The following is a 17,500-nucleotide window of genomic DNA, read 5'->3' as shown; positions in this document are numbered from 1 at the left end:
AAGCCATACTGCTAAAAGAGATACATTTTACAAGCACAGTTGCTTATAAATATCTCTCTTTCCATCTATCTATCTATCTATCTATCTATCAGCTTACCTCTTTCTCTCTATCTCTATCTCTACACACAGATATATATATATATACACATAACATAGTAACCTAGACAGGTTTCGATCAAGCCATGTCTGATAGCACCATAAACAGGGTCGTACACCAACTTTTCCCATACACATGTTAATTTTTGAAAGTGCGCGCGCGTGTGTTTTTGTGTTGCGTGTGTGTGTGTATGTGTGTGTGTAGAAATACGTTGTATGCGGAAATGATTTTGACAACCTCAAATTGAAGCAACTTTCTTCAATCGCACCCAGTTGACTTTCAATCCTTATCTGTCTAACCTTATCATATCTCTCTCCCCTCCATCTCAGAGTTATTATCTCTCTAAAATTGTTAAAATTCCCTCAATTCTGACTGCCTATTTCCTATCAAACATGTCACAATTCTTTTGAATCTGTTTTCGCCCACCAACCCTGGTCCTTGCACAATATTTCTTTACCATGAATAGAAAACCACTCAACAGTGTCGTCTCCCACAGTGAAAACATATCAACAGTTAAATGATTGCCGACCCATCATCGCTGTAGTCCTGCACTTCACATTCTTCCTAGCCATTCTTGTACTCACTGGTATCTGCTTCCCGGGGTGGTAGGTTTACCAACAGTTTAGCAGGTTCGTTTCGGGTAATTAGTTGGGTCCGCAGTTGCCCAGATTTGTAGGAAGTCACGTGCAACGAGCCGCAGAGAATAATGATATAACTAGATTGTAATAAAAAGTTTTATATAATTGTGTCTTGTCGACCTAAAATCCGGTAAAGAATGCGAGATTCTCCCAGTCAGTATTATAAGAATGTCCTGAACAAATTCAGCAACTTCTGAGCACATCTAGTGGCCGGGGATATATCCACATGTAGCACCAACGCATTGTCAGAATACTCATTGAGATAAATCTAAGAATGAAAGAACTTCTAGATGTGGTTTCTTACCTAGGGAATTCATCCTGGAATCATCCTGGAATTACCTAGGGAATTCATCCTGGAATTCATCCTGGAATCTGGAAACATGGTGGTTTTAGCTCTACGAAGAGCTTGAAGAAATTGTTCGTTTACCGTTTTAGTTATGTATTACCCTATTTCACAAATCGAAAGTCGTATCTGACTTCATTAATATGAGAACTAATGTGTGTTTACATAGGTAATTAAGCGAATATCTTATTACAAACATGTACTAATATAACGTCTTGCAGAGAGATGTTTAGTTATTCATTGTGCACAACACTGTGTGGTATCCAGAAAAATGGTAGCAGACTCTCCTACAATCTGTAGACACATGTATCTCAAATCACACAGGACTAAGATATAGGATGACGAAGTCTGACGTAAACCATATTTCAAAAACGTGATAGTCATGTCTAGAATGATTCTGATCGTGGGTACCTCACCTAGCAACACGAACACATATAAACAAATTGACAGAAGATTAATATCCTACCTGTTTTTTTGTTTTTATTACTTTGTAAAGACGCAATCATGGCTTTTGTAATTAACAAGCTCGCTTTGCTACCAAGTAATTTCAGGAAACCGTGTGAAAGTTCGTCGTCTATCTATCTATCTATCTATCTATCTATCTATCTATCTATCTATCTATCTATCTATCTATCTATCTATCTATCTATCTATCTATCTATCTTTCTTTCTTTCTATCTATCTATCTATCTATCTACCTAACTAGCTTGCTAACTAATTTTCGGTCTCTCTGTCTAAATTTCTTTCTCTCTCTTTGTCTTTTTATATAGGAATGGCTGTGTGGTAAGTAGCCTGCTTGCCAACCACATGGTTCCAGGTTCAGTCCCACTGCGTGGAACCTTGAGCAAGTGTCGTCTACTTTAGCGTCGGGCCAACCAAAGCTTTGTGAGTGGATTTGGTAGACGGAAACTGAAAGAAACTCGTTGTATATATATATATATATATGTAAATATGCATATATGTGTGTATATGTACGTGTTTGTGTCTGTGTTTGTTCCCCCACCATCGCTTGGCAACCGATGGCGGTGTGTATACCTCCTCGTAACTTAGTTGTTCGGTCTAAGAGACCGTTAGAATAAATACTAGGCTTACAAAGTATAATTCCTGGGGGTCGATTTTTTCGACTAAAGGCGGTGCTCCAGCATGGCCGAAGTCAAATGACTGAAATAAGTAAAAGAAATAAAGCAATAAAAGAATGTACGTATATATATATATATTATATATATATATGTATATATATATATATATATATATATATATATATAAATATATATATATATATATTATATATAATATATATATATATATATATTATATATATATATATATATATATTATATATATATATGTATATATACATATGTTAGAGTATTTGTGCATGTATTTGTGTTTACCCCCCTTGGCAACCGGTTTTAGATCTTTTCTTGTATGTCATCATAACTGACACATTTGGTAAAATTGTGCTTAAGAGTAAGAAGGAGATTTAAAAATAAGTACCGGGGTCGATTTAGTCGATAAAACCCCTTCAAACCCCTTCAGATCCCTTCAAAGGAGTGCTCTTGTATATGTGCATTCCAATGAGTGAAAAGAATAAACGGTAAAAGATAATAGATTATTATTTTAGCTGTCACATTATTATAGTTGTTTGTGGTTTGAGAACTTGCACTGTTTTGTCTTGTTTCTGTGTTTTTCCTATTTTAGGTTCAGCATTCTCTTTAAAATATGCGAAAGTGCATATCAGCGTTATTTTCCCTATATTCTATCCATTTGCAAGTCTCTATGTTTTTCTAACATCACTTTCTACATCTGGTTTTTAAACATTCAAAATGTACCTATTATTATGTGGGGTCTCCTCCTTTTGTATTTATATAGTTAGATTTTGCTTATTCTTACTGGCAGTTTTCTATATTTGAATATTTTTGTTTATCTTCATTAAGCCCCCATCTTTTGGAAGTGAGTCATCTATTAAAAGACATTTCTGTTATTGGTATATGATCCAATCAATTACTCGATTTCTTGAAATTTCGGTCTGTAAGAATATGCATGACTCACAGTATTATGATTTTGGTATTCTCTGAAATATGGCGAAGTCGGAGTCTCCAAAAATTTCATATATATGAAACCTTCAATTCTCACAGATCAAGATATATTCTCCTATGTGGCGAAACTAGGTGTAATGCCAGCAAACTTTTTATAGAGAAAACATTGGCAGAAATATCGGTGTAGTGAAGAAGTTCCTTTCGCAACTCTGGGATGTATCACAACGCGTGGTACCTTCGGCCAGTACTCTGATCGCGAGCCGTAGCTTGACTAATATCTGTTTTCACAAGGCGGCGAGCTTGCAGAATCATTAGCCGTATTTCGTCTGCCGCTACGTTCTGAGTTCAAATTCCACCGAGGTCGACTTTGCCTTTCATCCTTTCGGGATCGATTAAATAAGTACCAGTTACGCACTGGGGTCGATATAATCGACTTAATCCGTTTGTCTGTCTTTGTTTGTCCTCTCTGTGGGTAGTAAAGAAATAGGTATTTCGTCTGTCTTTACGTTCTGAGTTCAAATTCCGCCGAGGTCAACTTTGCTTTTCATCGTTTCGGGGCCGTTGCGTACTGGGATCGATCTAATCGACTGACTTCCTCCCCAGAAATTTCAGGCCTTTTGCCTAGAGTAGAAAAGACTATCTATATTTTCAGAAAACCTGCAAAACTGTAAGGGTTTTGAAAGTGTAGGTTACATCATGAGGAACAAAAGCTACTTTCAAGAACAACATCATTCATAGATATTAAAAAATAGAGAAGGAACTCACGACATACCCGACCTTGGTATCAAGGTTCCAGTCACCCTCGCTTTGCCCGTAGGAATTTCTCTCGTCGTCTTGTAAAGCGTAAGAAACATGCTTGAGGTCTACAATAAATAGCCGTTGCTGAAAATTCAAGTGGTTAATTGAGAGAAATCTAATTTAAGAGAGAAAACAAATGTTAGGAAACTCACCTCTCCAGGAAAACATTATGGGATTTATAAAAGTGAGGCCACAGTAGACATGTATGGCAAAGCATCCTAAATTTTCATAGGCGAAGCATTTTCGGAAGAAAAGAAATATTAACATGCGGAAGAACAGAATATTCATAAATTTCTCACGGGAGTTTTCTGAGAAATTTATAAGGAAAAGAGATAGGATGTTGGCTAGTATGATATTTTACTATTTTAAAAATGCTAAACGGTGCATCAGAAATTAGTACGAGGAATCGCGAATGATAGAGTTGAGATGTGCCCCGCACAATCTCGTCAGAGATTACCCATTTGTGTCAGCAGATAATTCTAAATGATTTTTAGGTGTTAGAAATTTAAACTAGATCTTGCTTCCATAATAGTGGGCTCGGATCTTTCCGGTTTGAATGGCATTTTTTTTAGCGGTGTCATATGAAATTGTCACCCATAATTATGACCCTAGTATCGATCTATTGCAATTCAATCTGTTTTAGGGTTAGGGTAAGTTAGGGTTAGGGTTAGGGGTGGGGGGATGGTATCTTTTTTCTTAACAAATGTAAATAAACCCAATCTGTTTCTTAAACGAGGGACATATTCATACGGCACAGAATGTGTTTTACCTCAATGGATTGGTTGAAATTGCAGAAATTGAAGAAAAAAACACAACAAATATCTTACAAACTATAGAATTTTCTCAATAAAGCCAAGAGAAAAATATGTTTTATAAACACATTCTACCAGTATATGAAGTTTAAATTTTTTTAGTTACCTAGAAATTATGTTAAAAACTGCCGTTCAAACCGAAAAGATCCGTGGGCTCTATATAATATCATATTATTCATGGTTTAATAAATGTTTAACCTGTATATCGTATAACATCCTCACCATTTCCCTAATTTTTACGTAACACTGTCTAATCCCTGAATACTTTATAAATTCTTTCTTCGTTAAAGTTAATTGAATTTTGTTAAATCCCTTTGAAGCACTGTGACTAAGAAAGAATAGATTACATATATTTGACGCTATTTGCTATGTCTGTTCATGTTCTCAGTTCAAATACTATCGCAGTTGACTTAACTTTAATTATTTTTGCGACCATAACATAATTTTAGCAACTTGCCGGTATTGATTTTTAATCAGTGCAACTTTGAACACAAATTTATGAGTTGCTGGTATGTTAGAAACCCTCTTTTTTTAAAGTACAAATATTGTACATTATATGTTAGCATGCCGAGCAAAAAGCTTAGCAGCGTTTCGTTTGTCTTTACGTTCTCAGTTCAAATTGCGTTGAAGTCAACTTTCGGGGTCGATGAAATAAGAACCAGCTGAGTACTTGGATCGATGTAATCGACTTATCTACTTCTTGAACTTGCTCGCCTTGTTCCAAATTTGTACCAATATTGTACAATATATTTATAGTTAAGTTCTATATTTAAGAGAGGAGGAATTATGTACGTTATTTACATTTGACGGATATTTGTCCTCATCATGTTTGTTGTTAACACAACGTTTCGGTTGATATACCCTCCAGTCTTCATCAGGTGTCCTGGGGGAAATTTCGACCCTCGGTTCTCATTTCTAAGGTATTTTCGATGTTGTTGTTGTTGTTGTTGTTATTATTATTATTATTATTGTTGTTGTTGTTGTTGTTGTTATTATTATTATTATTTATATTATTCATGTCACTGCCCGTGAGCATATGGTGTAGTGGTTAAGAGCGCAGGCTAGTAACCCCAAGATTCCGAGTTCGATTCCAGGCAGTAACCTGCATAATAATAATAATAATAATAATAAAATAATAATAATAATAATAATAATAATAATAATAATAATAATGATAATAATAATAGTAATAATAATAATAATGAAAGTAATAATAATAATATCGATAAAAATGCCTTAGAAATGAGAACACAGGTTCGAAATTTACCCAAGACACCTGATGAAGGCTGGAGGGTATATCAGCCGAAACGTTGTGTAAGCAACAAACAAGATGAGGACAAATATCCGTCAAATGTAAATAATGCAAATAATGTAAATAATGTATATTTACAGTTGTTCACTGTAGTACGTGATGAGAGAAATGCATGGTTTCAATCACGTAATTTGCTCGGTTAAAAAATATCAAATACATCATAGAGATATATAGGCTGTGTGGTAAGTAGCTTGCTAACCAACCACATGGTTCTGGGTTCAGTCCCACTGCGTGGCATCTTGGGCAAGTGTCTTCTGCTATAGCCCCGGGCCGACCAATGCCTTGTGAGTGGATTTGGGAGACGGAAACTGAAAGAATCCTGTCGTATATATGTATATTATATATGTGTATGTTTGTGTGTCTGTGTTTGTCCCCCTAGCATTGCTTGACAACCGATGCTGGTGTGTTTACGTCCCCGTCACTTAGCGGTTCGGCAAAAGAGACCGATAGAATAAGTACTGGGCTTACAAAGAATAAGTCCCGGGGTCGATTTGCTTGACTAAAGGCGCTGCTCCAGCATGACCGCAGTCAAATGACTGAAACATGTAAAAGAGTAAAAGAGAATACCCGACAAAGTCATTTGCGTTACAAAATGCTCTGCACTTTAGTTTTGGCTCACTGCACTCAGAGTTTTAATCTCCCTGAGATGAAATTGGCTCATCATACTTTGAGTGTCAATAAAATTAATGATGGGATGGTGGAAAAGTTACCACATCGGACAGTAAAGTGTATCAGCTTGTTTGCATTTTATGTTCTTGGGTCTTAGACATAATCCTTGAGGCGGTTTAACTCCAGCACCAGGATACGCTTGGGTTTTTATAGCAGAGCTCATTCTGTTGCAGGCATTCCGGCCAGGTTACCCAGCTTCAGAATAACGATCTCCCTTACTGCTATCGATCTGAGTGACACTAATAAAAGGTGTCATTGTCGCTGCTTTGACTTTCCTGACGAAGCTGTAATGAAACGGTAAATTAGTCACTTTGCTTCTCATTAATGTCATTAACAAGGGATACCTGACGCCGAATCTTTTTCATCCATTCTATATATTCATAGCTCTCTTATTTGTTTGTTTTCGTTTCTTTTTTATTCATTTATTATTCTGTTTTTGCTAATTAGCTCGCTCCAAATCAACCTCGATCCAGCATTAATCAAATGCATTCCGGCCTAGAACGCCCTCTCCTTTTCAGGCTATCAAAGACTTTAGTATCTAATATTGCAGCTATTCCCGTTTTTAAAACTGGGTAGTATTATTTGATGAAGAATTCGTTATATGTTCTTGGAGATTCAGTAAGCATATAAAGGCTGCCATGTTGGTTTGTATTTTCAATCAAAATTAGCAAACCAACCGCTCCTATTTATCGAAGTACAAGGCATCATATTGTGATTGTTTAATTTTCAGATCTTCTGCTTGAGCAGTATTTGATTTTAAAGCCGTTAGCGTCCAGTCTTACTTCAACGAATATCGTAACCCCATAATGCCTCAAACAAATTGCTTATTTTTCTCTCCTTTTATTAGTGCCAGAGTGTGGTTTTGAAGGAAATGTTGCTGTTGTTTCTGGCAGTTTGCTTGAAACACTGGAGCCCTTAAAGACCTGTTCTTTAAGGCACAGTAATTAGATGCTTTGACGTTAATACTACACCTCATACAAATTATTATTATTTTTTTTTTCTTAGAAGTGTGAGGTTTGAAGGAAATTTTGCTGCTCTTTCTGACAGTTTGATCCAAACACCGGATCCCTTCAAGACTTGTGCCTTAAGAGCTAGAAATTAGATCCTTTGACGTTAATACTATTTTTCCCACCAGTGATTAGCAGCGTAAGTCGAATGAATTACCATCAAATGTTGATTGATCCATTTTTACGATCTCGATTTCTCGAGAAATTACAACTTGCTCTTTGGCGCTCGTCAACTTAATTGTAAATATTGATTTTTCCACTCCGTTTTCATATGAGAAATTGAAAATTTTGGAAGAGAGGATAATATTCGATTTCATCTGATTGGATTTGATTGAATTGATGCCAGGTCATGCTTGATACTTACTTCATCGATCACAGACTAATGAAAGTTTGGATTTTCAAATTGGAATGTTTTTGAAATCGAATTCTTTAACTTTCGATTTTTTTGTTTTAGATTTTATATTTTTATACCAGGATTTCAAATCAGAATCCATAACAAAGAAGAACAATGCAAAATATTCTGAGATATTCAAAGAACCCCTTGTAGTTCCCGTTTAGAACGAATCCATTTTCACAGTGAAAGCTGATTTTTCTCTCATTAGCACGAGGCCATATCACTAGCAGACAACAGTTCTAGTCGATTAACCAATTTCCAGTTCATCAACGGAGTTTAATTTATTAATACCTGACTCTCGAATGACGGTCAACGTAACGTTGCTCCTAGTTAGATTTTGTAAGACACCAAAGTCACACACACACACACACACGTATCTCTCTCTCTCTCTTCCTCTCTCTATATATATATATATATATATATATATATATAAACATATATAATATTTATATATATGTGTGTGTCTATTGTATTCATAAATATATATATATATATTATATATATATACATACATATACATATACATAAAGTACACATATACATACATAGTAGTTCACAAATCGTATGGTATACACCTGGTAGTTTGCTGGTTACGGACGTTCACTGGCTTAGTGTTTGTTGGGTAATTGATAAGAGAGAGGGGAGATGAAAGATAAGTGGATCTTCATTTTCACTACGATCATTTCGACCCATCTAGCATCGAACCATCGAGTGTGAGATACTGTAGAACTGGTTTAGGTATAGCCCTCGGAGTAGATGTGCCTCCTCAGGTGACATCTACACTGACGAATACACCTAGACCAGTTCTGCAGTATCCCATCTGCGAAAGATCGAAGCTAGATGGGGAGAAACGATTGCATTGATCAATACAGATTCTCATATCTTCCATTTTCCGTGTCACTCTTTAATTATATACATATATACAAACTCTTGCACACACATACACACACATACACACACGCATATACATGTTCGTATGTATACACAGCACATATATTCTTGGTCGTTGTGTAACATTTACCCTTCTATCATATTCCTAACTGAAAAATTGACATCATCAGGATTAGGTACCAAAGCGTAAAGTGGTTTAACATCTTATAGCTTTGCTTATGAACTTTAGCAATGCATCTGTCCCTAACGGGAGGAAATGAAAGAGACAGCATTTGTCGTTTCTTCTTGAACGAGACTTTCAACGAATACATCCTTACAATTCACAGGACCATAACTGGACTCTGCTCTGCAAATCGCACCGGAGGATTCAGCGAATTACAAAAAAGAGTGACTCTATGACAGTCGTTGGTCAACCTGTAACAAATTGCTACCAAATCAACTTCACAACACATGCCCCAAATAAGTACACACTCGACAATGTGGTGTTGTTATAATATGTTCTTATAAAAAAAATAAGATGGGATAGTCACGGTTGGAAAGCCTTTGATTATGGTTTAGCTCGATGAAGGTTAATACAGGGGCCTAAACAGCAGTGAGGGGTGAGTGGTAATTATCATTCGAATGACTTTCTCGCGATTTCTCTCAACCCGATTTCGTTCTATAGACGTAGATCAAAAGCTACTTGCCAAAGGTCCACCACAATGAGATCGAAACCTGCACTCTGTGGTTGCTAATTGTAATTCTTAGCCATACGGCGATTCAACAAGTTATTTCGTGTGTCGACCTACTGATTGTACCAGCCATCGCTTCTCTCATTTATAAATACTGTTTACTAACTAAATATTGTTTACTCCATAACGGCTTTTGTTCTTAAATATTCTATGTTTCTCTTATTTATATTCCACAATTACGATCCTGCCATTTCGATTGAAAAAATATTTGCTTTGGAATCCGCCATATTTACGTTTGTCTTGTAATATGAAGACATGTTTGTATTAATATGCGTTTGTTTGTTGATGCAAATGCGATTCTATTTAGTTCCTTCATGTTGTAGTATAAAGCCGAACGTTTTGAATTTCATGTTTTACAATTACTTTAGCGTCTGCCCCAACGCATAAGAACAAGCGAGATTTCTTTCTCGTTTTGTCAGTTATATATGTACTAAATATGTGCTTAGATACATATATACATGCATATGTATATACATTCACACAAATATGTACATAAATACATATGCATGTGTATCTATATATACGTGTGTGTATATACATACATATACACACACATATATACATATATATATATATATATACACATATATATACATGTGGATTTATCCATAAATATATACATATATATATATATATATATAGAGAGAGAGAGAGAGAGAGATATTCGTCTTGTTGGACCACTGAGCTCAACACGTTTTTTTTCATAATCTCTCTATGTATTTCCTCTTATTCCTTTCTGTCGAAGAGCGTAGATTCGAAACGTGAAAGATATTTCCTAGGCGTCAAGTAATACACTTGCTTGTTGTTCCTACACCTGTCTTCGTCATTGTTTTTCTATAACTTTTAACTATATATATATATATATATATATATTACTCTACCACTGGTATTTGAGTACTCTTTTTTCCACCTTGTTTTACATTTATGTGTTTACTCCGGTATATATATATATATATATAACTGAAAGAATAAATAGACAAAAGTAAGATGAGATACAATTCGGCAGCATTTTAATGACCACTACACATGTTTCGTTAAAACATAGATGGATATATATACAGGATTTAAATTTTAATTAACTGAGGGTTTACCTGTATAATAGGGCCTAGTTGTATCTCTTCAGGTGATATAAAATCTGTTTCTCCGTAAGTAAATATTTGATGTTTGATTTCTTGCTATCACATCCAACTGGCCCTATTACGTCCTTAATAGAATACACCTCATCTATCTATCTATCTATCTATCTATCTATCTATCTATCTATTATCTATCTATCTATCTATCTATCTATCTATCTATCTATCTATCTATCTCTCTCTCTCTCTCTCTCTCTCTCTATATATATATATATATATATATATATATATAATATATATATATTATATATATTATATACATATACATATGTGTATGTGTGTGTGTGTGTATACCTATACATTTATATATACATATATTTTATTTTCTCTTTCAGCTTATTACTGTGTTCCTCTCTGTTGAAGAGCGTAGGCTCGAAACGTAAGAGACTTTCTCATTTCCCGAGCGTTAAACTAATACATCTGTTTGTTGCTTACACATCCGTCTTCGTCTTTTTTGTATATTCCAACTATATATATATATCAGGACATACCATAAGTAATGTCCGGACTTCTATATTTTCAATTTGTAAATGCTTTAACAGTATTTTAGAATGTCTAATATCATCAAGTAATATTTATATGTATTTTTGGGACATATGTAAACTAATTAAACTTTATTTTGCAGGATAACCTAATTGAATTTTCACTAATTATAGTTCTTTAAGCATGGAAGTGTCTAATGAGCATTTGAGTTACATAATGCTTTACAAGTTTAAAAATGGTAACTCTGCAGATGAAGTGACTCAAAATAATGATGGAGCTTATGGAGACGAGTGCCTGAAAGAAAGAACTTGTAGAAGATGATTTTGAAAATCCAGAAGTGGAGATTTCGGCCTTGAAGATGAGGCCTGAACAAGATATCCAGTTGAGTTTGATGACAACCTCTTTTTGGCAGAACTTGAAAAAAATATGCAGTTTCAGTTGAAGAATTGAGAAGCAAGCAATATCTTCAGCAGCTTAGAAAGGTCCCAAAACTCGGAAATTGCGTGCCTCATAATTTGTCTGAAGCTAGCCACAAATCCTGAGTGGATATCTATTCTTCTGTTCGTTCTCGTAAACTCATCTTGACCTTTTTGGACAAACTGGTGACTGGTGATGAAAAATGGATCTTTTATCAAACCGTTAAATATCGCAGACATTGGCTTGAGGAAGAGGAACAGGCCCAGTAACAATCGAAAATGGAACTCCATGCGAAAAAAAGGTTCTTCTCCCTCTTTGCTAGGATTGCAAAGGAGTCACCCATTTTGAGTTGCTACCAACTAATGCAACAATCAATGCTGACATCTACTCTCAGCAATTAGAGTGTTTGAGCACAGCTGTGAAGAAGAAAAAAAGGCCTGCTTTAGTGAATCGAAAGGGAGTGGTGTTTCAACAGGAGAATGCGAGACCCCAGATTGCAATGATCAAGCCACCGAAGATCGAGGAACTTGGCTGGAAGAAAATTGCTCACCTGCCTTATTCCCCAGAACTTGCTCCTTCAGATTACCATTTCTTCCGTAGCTTACATAATTATTTGGATTAACTCTCAAAACACCTGGGGAAGTCGAAACTGACCTTCCAGAGTTCTTCTCGTTAAAACCAAAAGAGTTTTTAACTAATGGAATTGAAAAGCTTTCGAGTAGATGGAAAGATGTCATAGATAAACATAGAAGTAATATTGCTGATTAAGTTTCATTTAAATGTAAGATTTGATCACTTGTTTTCAATATCTAAAATCCGGACATTACTTATGGGATGATCTGATATATATATATATATATATATATATATATATATAATATATATATACATACATACACGCACGCCCACCTACACAAATGCATATATGATTATATAAGTCTTTTATTTCTTTATGTTTCACTTCTTTCAGTCAGTGGATTACGACCAAGCTGGTGCACCGCAATGAAGGTTTTTATTTCAAGGAAGGAACTCCACATCCTGGTAATTATTCTACCGGTGTGTCGTGCCAAACCCTTAAGTTACGGATGCATAAAGAAACAAGCACCGGCGGTTAAGCGGTGGTCAAGAACAAACACAAAGACACACACATATACATACATACACATACATATACACACACAGGTGTGCAAATATACACATACACACATATATACAAAAAAATTGTGTGTACAAATTATTGTACGACTGCAACTGTAATGTTAAGAGCGCCACGTAAATGATCATATACTAGTATATGTATGTATGTATGTATGTATGTATGTATGTATGTATGTATGTATGTATGTATGTATGTATGTATGTATGTATGTATCTATCTATCTATCGATCTATCTATCTATCTACCTATCTATCTATATATCTATCTGGCTAGCTAGCTACCTATCTTTCTCTTGATAACTCACCTCATACACCTGTGTGCGTACGGTTTTCCGAATGATCGTATTACGTGTATCACGAATTTAAGTATGTAAAGCTAGAAGCTTCATCTTACTTAATCAATGGCATCCATCGAAGGGATATCAGGTCAACTGAATTCATCAGAAAGGAAATTGTGAGTCGTATTATTAGCATATATTTCGGAGCCACTGATAGGCGAACAGACAACTAAAATAGCTACTATCGGCAATCGAAAGTCGATCAGGTTCCGTAAAACACACACACACACACACACATAGATATATATATAGATATATATATATAATATATATATATATATATATATATATATTTAATATATATGTATGCCTACGTATACATGTATATATATATATATAAATAATAAATATGTGTGTATATATATGTATATATATAATATATATATATTATATATACATATATTTAAATGTGTGTATATATATGTAATTATAAGTATATCTATATGTATATCGATAAATATATATGTGTATATATATATATGTGTGTGTGTGTGTGTGTGTGTATGTATATATATATACATATACACATGCACGTATGTCTATGCATGTGTGTGTGTGCGCGCGCGCGCGCGCGCGTGTGTGTGTGTGTGTGTGTGTGTGTGTGTGTGAATTTGTACATTTTGCGTGGGAAAAGAATCTATTTTTGATATTAATTAGAGAATTCGTGTCATGGTTATTTTGATATTCGAGTGCTCAATATATCGACATATTTTTCAATGACGACCTCCCTGCCAGAGGAGAGCCAACGATTCATTTGTGATCATAGCTCAGCACTCCGTTAATGAACTCGGCGCTGCAATCAATCTCTATCACTCTTTTACTCTTTCCTTTTCATTTCCTTACTTCCTTTCCTTCTTTCTCTTTCATCTTTCTGTGTCTATTCCTCTTTCGTTCCATCCGTTTCTCTGTCCTTCCCTCCATCCACTCACTCATCCCTCCAACCATCTATCTATCTATCTATCTATCTATCTATCTATCTATCTATCTATCTATCTATCTATCTATCTATCTATCTATCTATCTATCTGTCTGTCTGTCTGTCTTTTTTATCTATCTATCTATCCCTGTCTGTCTCTCTGTTTCCCTGTCTATCTATCTATCTGTCTGTCTGTCTGTAATTTTGTCTATTTATCTATCTATCTTTCTATCTGTGTATCTCTCTGTCTATCTCTTTCTCTCTCTCTATCTATCTGTCTATTTATCTGTTTGTTTGTCTGTTTGTATGTCTGTCTGTAAATAGTGAGCATGAATATCAATATATGTTTTTTTTTGGGAGGGGAAGAGTAAGATTACTTCAAATTGAAGACAGTTCCTGAATTTATGGTGTTATGCTGAAGTTATCGCAAATGCATATTATAAGCGTTGACATCATTTATTTTAACGCCAGATCCAGCTCTAATTTTATATTTGTATATGAGAACTCACTCTGCATATACATCAATGGAGCTACAACATATATTTTCAACTCACATATAAAAATAAGCCAGTCCTATAAATTTCGGTTATTTCACCTATTTCCCTCTAGCGTTAGCAATGGTAAACAACATCGGTCATGATATCATGACGCGTGTCCTTCAGTTGAATTTTTAGCAGCGTTTTCTAAAACTCTGTCAGAGAGCAAACGCAGAATCTGTAGGAAAGAAGACGAAACTTTCAATCATCTTTGGAGTGAGTGAAGTATATTAGTACGAAAGGGGTACCGGCGAAGACATGACAATATAGGTTTAAGTGTGCATTGGGATGTTAACCGAGTGTGTGGTTTTCAAAGCAACAGAAAAGTGCATTATTTACTTTATTTATATTTGATGGTTATTTGTCCTCATCTTGTTTGTTGTTAACACAACTTTTCGGCGGATATAGTACTTCTTAAATATTTAGCAATTATCGTTGGAAATATTGGATTTCAAGTGAAAACTATTCAACTTATGAAGGATGTTGTTGCTTGGGCAGATCCAAATGTAAGTGCCCAAAATATCATTGGTCAATCTGATAATACTTAGGAAAATTTAAATTTATAAAAAAAAAGCTCTGTTTTTATCGAATTGAAACTGATTATGAAAACTAAAACAAATAATTATATATATGGTATGAAAAATATTTAAATTCGGTTTCAATTCTTAGCTGAAAATAATTCACTTCATTAATACGGTTAATGCCTCTGAGAAATGAATAAATGTCAAACACTTCTCAAAGATTTCCACTAAACATTTGTGTTTATGTTCCAAAGTTAGAATTCAATATAAAAGTTAACTGCGCAATGTCCAACTTAAAACCAACAAAGACGCAAACATGAAAACAAACAGAAGCAAGCATGAAAACACAAAAGAACAAACACAAAAAAAATAATGTAAAGTAGGTCACGTGTCAGGCTTGTTATACATGAATTGGACAACTTCAAAGACTTTCTCGAAATTTACAACATGGCTTCCACTTTAATATTTGTTAGAATATTTATTTATTTTTGTATTTCTTTAGTTATTCACTTTTATTTATTTCGTTCCTACTTTCTTCACAGAACGCGCAACAACATTTTCGGAATTGACATTTAAGTAAAAGGAGGCTAAAATTTAGATTGAGCGTTTAAATTTTAACTAGGTTATATAATTTCCCTTATAATTTGTAAAACAGATATATATAAATGGACATATAAATACAACCATCCATCCAACCACATATAACTATATATATATTATACATACATACATACATACACACACACACACACACACACACACACACATATATATATATATATATATATATATATATGTATATGTATATGTAAATATGCCAATCTTTATTTATAACTATATCAACTTATCTCATTTCATACATATATATATATATATATACATATACACATATATACATATTTTATTATGTGTATACACCCCCCCACACACACATATATATATATTATATACAATAGAATGTATATACGTAACATTATATATCTATATTGTATTCAATATTTTATCTATATATATAACAATATATTTTGTAAACAATGCTATATATACATAAATAATATTGTGTTTATATAAGTAGTTCTTCTTTGTCTATATTTTGATGTCATTTCATCTGTTAAAAAGAGACTACCTTGAATTCTCAAATGGAACTACGAATGGTACAAGAGGATTGTAATTAACACACGCGGATTTGACGTCCATATGTGCTCACAATTACTTGTAAATTAACACACAGCCATCAGATTTTAACACCTCCAGATCATTAATTTGCTTTATTAAGAAACTAATAATAATAATAATAATAATAATAATAATAATAAAAACAACAAGAAAAATAATAACAATGCTATATAAATAGATATGAAGGGAAATCGAACGCGTTAAAATACAAAAATAAAAATAATATCAGAAATACCAGTTATGACGCAGATGTTCAACTTCTTGATCATGTTGACAATTCCAATATTACTGTCACTACTACTACTACTCTACTACTACTACTACTACTACTACTACTACTACTACTACTACTACTGCTGCTACTACTACTATTAATAATAATAATAATAATAATAATAATGATAATGATAATAATAATGATAATAATAATAATTATTATTATAATAATAATCATAATCATAAGAAGAAGAAGAAGAAGAGACGAAGAAGAAGACGAAGAAGAAGACGAGGAAGAAGAAGAAGAAGAAGAAGAAGAAGAAGAAGAAGAAGAAGAAGAAGAAGAAAGAGAGGAAGAAGAAGAAGAAAGAGAGGAAGAAGAAGAACATTATTGGCAACCATGAAGACGACGGTGATGATTATGATACAGATAACATTGTGATGATGATGATGATGATGATGATGGTAATAATAATAATAACAGCAACAACAACAACAACAATAATAATAATAACAATAATAATAATAATAATAATAATAATAATAATAATAATAATAATAATAATAATAATAATGACGCTAGTAATGAAAGAGTTATAGTGAAAGAACGATGTAAATAAATGTGCTCTTATAAAATGTAAAACAGGAATTAATAAACTATTTCTAAAAAAATAACAATTCAAAACAAAAAAAAGTAGAGAAAAACAATTGGTATCGAATATATTAGGGGAAAATCATTTGAAAGAAAAACAGACATGGAATAACTAAATAAAAAAAAAACAACAAACTAAAATCGAAACAAATAACAGCAGCAATGATGATGGTGACGATAATAATAATAATAATAATAATAATAATAATAATAATAATAA

The sequence above is a fragment of the Octopus sinensis genome, linkage group LG13, assembly GCF_006345805.1.
Source record: "Octopus sinensis linkage group LG13, ASM634580v1, whole genome shotgun sequence".
NCBI lineage: Eukaryota > Metazoa > Mollusca > Cephalopoda > Octopoda > Octopodidae > Octopus > Octopus sinensis.
The sequence above is the reverse complement of the archived record's forward strand: the minus strand, read 5'-3'. Positions refer to the sequence as shown.